Here is a 4,787-nt window from a genome sequence, read left to right as displayed (position 1 = left end):
CTGATCAGGAATGTTTTGGAAAATGCAGTATGTGCAGAGACTATGCAAATCATATTACACTGCCTCTGAAATATCTTAGGTCACAATCCTGACTGTTATCCTGGAATTATGCCTGATGGCATTCTCCAAAAGTAGAATCTCTTTGGGGATCAGTGGGAGGATACTTCATTGTATAGGGTAGGGAGCAGTTTGGATTATCCCTGCCCATAACCTAGAAATGCAAACCAATACATGCCTAAGGGTAGTTGACTGCCAGAATTGCTCATGTTTTCCCTTTATCAGTGGTATATTTTCCTACTGGGCATGGTGACTACTAAGATGTTTGAAGAAAAAAATTAAAGTTCATTTTGGTGAAGAGCATGTGGCATCCGGATCTTGCTCGCTCCGGCAGCACATATACTAAAATTGGAACGATACAGAGATTAGCATGGCCCCTTCGCAATGATGACACACAAATTTGTGAAGCATTTCATATTTTTAAATCCCGGCTAGCTCAGTCGGTAGAGCATGAGACTCTTAATCTAAGGGTCGTGGGTTTGAGCCCCACGTTGGGCGCTGTGTTCCACTTTGAAGTTCTAAATTGGAGAAAGGCCAGTTTTGACGGTATTAGGCAAGAAGTTTTGAAAGCTGATTGGAGGCAGATGTTCGGAGGTAAAGGGACTGCTGGAAAATGGGAAGCCTTCAGAAATGAGATAACAAGAATCCAGAGAAAGTATATTCCTGTCAGGGTGAAAGGGAACTGAAAATGTGTTGCTGGTTAAAGCACAGCAGGTTAGGCAGCATCCAAGGAACAGGAAATTCGACGTTTCGGGCCAGAGCCCTTCATCAGGAATGGTGAAGGGCTCTGATGAAGGGCTCTGGCCCGAAACGTCGAATTTCCTGTTCCTTGGATGCTGCCTAACCTGCTGTGCTTTAACCAGCAACACATTTTCAGCTCTGATCTCCAGCATCTGCAGACCTCACTTTTTACTCTACAGGGTGAAAGGGAAGGCTGGTAGGTATAGGGAATGTTGGATGACTAAAGAAATTGAGGGTTTGATTAAGAAAAAGAAGGAAGCATATGCCTGGTATAGACAGGTTAGATCGAGTGAATCCTGAGAAGAGTATAAAGAAAGCAGGAGTATATTTAAGAGGAAAATCAGGAGTGCAAAACGGGATAGCTTTGGCAAATACAATTAAGGAGAATCCAAAGGGTTTTTACAAATATATTAAGGACTAGAGGGTACCTAGGGAGAGAATAGGGCCCCTCAAAGATCAGCAAGGTGGCCTTTGTGTGGAGCCACAGAAAATGGGGGAGATACTAAATGAATACTTTGCATCAGTATTTAACTGTGGAAAAGGATATAGAAGATACAGACTGTAGGGAAATAGATGGCGACATTTTGCGAAATGTCCAGATTACAGAGGAGGAAGCGCTGGTTGCCTTAAAATGGTTAAAGGTGGATAAATCCCCAGGACCTGATCAGGTGTACCCGAGAACTCTGTGGGAAGCTAGAGAAGTGATTGCTGGGCCTCTTGCAGAGACATTTGTATCATCGATAGTCACAGGTGAGGTGCCGGAAGAAGGGTGGTAAAGACAAGCCAGGGAACTATAGTCTGATGATCCTGACGTCGGTGGTGGGCAAGTTGTTGGAGGGAATCCTGAGGGACAGGATGTACAGGTATTTGGAAAGGCAAGGACTGATTCGGGATAGTCAACATGACTTTGTGCGTGGGAAATCATGTCTCACAAACTTGATTGAGTTTTTTGAAGAAGTAACAAAGAAGATTGATGAGGGCAGAGCAGTACATGTGATCTGTATGGACTTCAGTAAGGTGTTCGACAAGGTTCCCCATGGGAGACTGATTAGCAAGGTTAGATCTCATGGAATACAGGGAGAACTAGCCATTTGGATACAGAACTGGCTCAAAGGTAGAAGACAGAGGGTGGTGGTGGAGGGCTGTTTTTCAGACTGGAGGGCTGTGACCAGTGGAGTCCCACAAGGATCGGTGCTGGGCCCTCTACTTTTTGTCATTTACATAAATGATTTGGATGCGAGCATAAGAGGTATAGTTAGTAAGTTTGCAGATGACACCAAAATTGGAGGTGTAGTGGACAGTGAAGAGGGTTACCTCAGATTACAGCAAGATCTGGACCAGATGGGCCAATGGGCTGAGTAGTGGCAGATGGAGTTTAATTCAGATAAATGCGAGGTGCTGCATTTTGGGAAAGCAAATCTTAGCAGGATTTATCCACTTAATGATAAGGTCCTAGGGAGTGTTGCTGAACAAAGAGACCTTGGAATGCAGGATCATAGCTCCTTGAAAGCGGAGTCGCAGGTAGATAGGATAGTGAAGAAGGCATTTGGTATGCTTTCCTTTATTGGTCAGAGTATTGAGTACAGGAGTTGGGAGGTCATGTTGCGGCTGTACAGGACATTGGTTAGGCCACTGTTGGAGTATTGCATGTAATTCTGGTCTCCTTCCTATCGGAAAGATGTTGTGAAACTTGAAAGGGTTCAGAAAAGATGTACAAGGATGTTGCCAGTGTTGGAGGATCTGAGTTACAGGGAGAGGCTGAACAGGCTGGGGCTGTTTTCCCTGGAGCGTCGGAGGTTTACAAAATTATGAGGGGCATAGATAGGATAAGTAGACAAAGTCTTTTCTCTGGGGTCAGGGAGTCCAGAACTAGAGGGCATAGGTTTAGGGTGAGAGGGGAAAGATATAAAAGTGACCTACAAGGCAACTTTTTCACACAGAGAGAGGTACATGTACGGAATGAGCTGCCAGAGGATGTGGTGGAGGCTGATACAATTGCAACATTTAAGAGGCATTTGGATGGGTATATGAATAGGAAGGGTTTGGAAGTATATGGGCTGGGTGCTGGCAGGTGGGACTAGATTGGGTTGGGATATCTGGTTGGCATGGACAGATTGGACCGAAGGGTCTGTTTCCATGCTGTACATCTCTATGACTCTACGTTCATTATGAGCCAATGTTTCTCAATCAGTGTATTAGCTGCCACACAGACATCAGGTCCTCCAAGAGTCTGAGGATGGAGCTTCTGAATTAAGAAGTCTCAGACTCGACTCCATCCCTTATATAAAGTCATTAGGCACCTAATGGACATTGCAGAGACCTGATACATCCAAATGTAATTGTCAAAAATGTGAATTCAAACAACTGAGCACCAAGTTGTTTGTTTTGTCCCATGTAGTTTTCAGTTTTTATTGGATGTTTACAGGACACTTCACATTCTTCCATTTTTACATCACCTGTGGGTAGTTTTATTGCTCAAATTTATTTCTCTGAATATTTATTTCTGTGTTAATGCATTGATTATACATAAGTGTAATTGCAATTGTGTCATCATATCATTTAAACTTTAGAAAACCTGATTTGTAATTTCTTTCTACCTCGAATATCAGCTGCTAAGACTCTTCAGACAGAAAGGCGATTCAGACACAAGCCACTGCTTATCATTGTTACAAGGGTTTAAGTGACGTTCTATAATAATTTGCCTTTGCAACAATGAAGTAAGAAATTGCAGTGATGGTTTTGCAATTAGTTGATTGATATCAAAACCCAATCATCTTCAAAACTTGTGTCAACGGTGATAAATGATTTGTGGTATTCTATTGCTTCATTTAACTTATTTCCTGGTTATTTAGTCAATTCCTTCCAAGAAACCTACTTAACTTATATAATATATATAAAATGTATGCACACACACATATATAAAATATATATATATATATAACATGCAAGAGACATTTAATGCAAAACTCTCATTTCGTGCAGCTGGTGGTACAATTTGCTTTGGAATTGAACTGGAATAAACCAGTCATCTAAATCACTGCCCATCACCTAGAAATATATTTGAATTAATTTCACGGATGGTTGCTGAATACTGGCACCAAATGTTCCATTCCCCAGTCCCTACGAAAAGGAGTAGAAAAAAATGAAAGCTTCTTTCTCACCTTGCCACTGCTGCAGTTTTTCTGAGTTTTTCTCCTTTGTGTGCTTGACATGCAACTCTGCCTCATTTAGTCTCTTTTTCCATGTCACTGAACTTCCATATTGGTTCTACTACATTTTATTTTTTATTTGTCTCTCTTTACTGGGCATCTCATTTACCTAAGTTGTCACATTAGATTGCTAGGTCCCTGTTTCAGACATCTATCCTAATGAATGCTCATCAGCTCAATACCTCCAAAATATAATCAAGGGGCAAGGGAAGAGTTTTAAAAAGATGCTGCTTAAATACTCAGAACAAACTCCAGTCAGGAATTTCTAATTTCTCTTTCATCTAACATGGAATAAATTTCTTACAAGTTAGTCTCCCATAGCACTGTTAACATATAAAAATAAAATGTGCCACTTTCTCTTCGTGTTCTCTCTGTTCTCATCAGTAGTGCTTGTTTGTAATTTCACCTGTTACTTAATTTGCTATTAAACCTCAATTCTGGTTTAATGTGCTGCATCCTACATCATTGTCTGAAAATTTACTAGGCACCAACATAGTGTATCAAGGTATAAGAGTCTGAAATGATTAATAGTAAGGAGTGGTGTCATCAGGGTCTTCCTCACAGTCTCAGTAACAATGTTTATTACATCAGTGTAACTCGTATGAAGCTACTATGTTTAAGACTGGATCCTCTTCTCATTCAACTACCAAAGCTCATTCATTATGATGAGCATTGGTGATAATTAATTTTACAATACAAGACATGTTACTCCCAGTGTTGGCTGAATACTTTTGTCCCAGTGTGGGAAGTATGAAGTGACAAGGTCATTCTTGATCTCAC

At 41.2% G+C, this 4,787-nt stretch overlaps 2 non-coding genes across 2 annotated transcripts; both read left to right on the top strand.

Moving 5' to 3' along the window:
• The first annotated feature begins 375 nt into the window (after positions 1 to 375).
• Positions 376 to 479, top strand: LOC132824088 (U6 spliceosomal RNA). The gene has a single exon (XR_009645635.1). It is a non-coding gene; the product is annotated as a U6 spliceosomal RNA (small nuclear RNA).
• Positions 480 to 482: 3 nt separating this feature from the next.
• trnak-cuu (transfer RNA lysine (anticodon CUU)) lies at positions 483 to 555 on the top strand. The gene has a single exon. It is a non-coding gene; the product is annotated as a tRNA-Lys (tRNA).
• Positions 556 to 4,787: the final 4,232 nt, after the last annotated feature.

Source organism: Hemiscyllium ocellatum, chromosome 17 (genome assembly GCF_020745735.1).
Source record: "Hemiscyllium ocellatum isolate sHemOce1 chromosome 17, sHemOce1.pat.X.cur, whole genome shotgun sequence".
Lineage (NCBI taxonomy): Eukaryota > Metazoa > Chordata > Chondrichthyes > Orectolobiformes > Hemiscylliidae > Hemiscyllium > Hemiscyllium ocellatum.
Note: the sequence above shows the minus strand (reverse complement) of the source record. Positions and strands in the feature narration are given on the sequence as shown.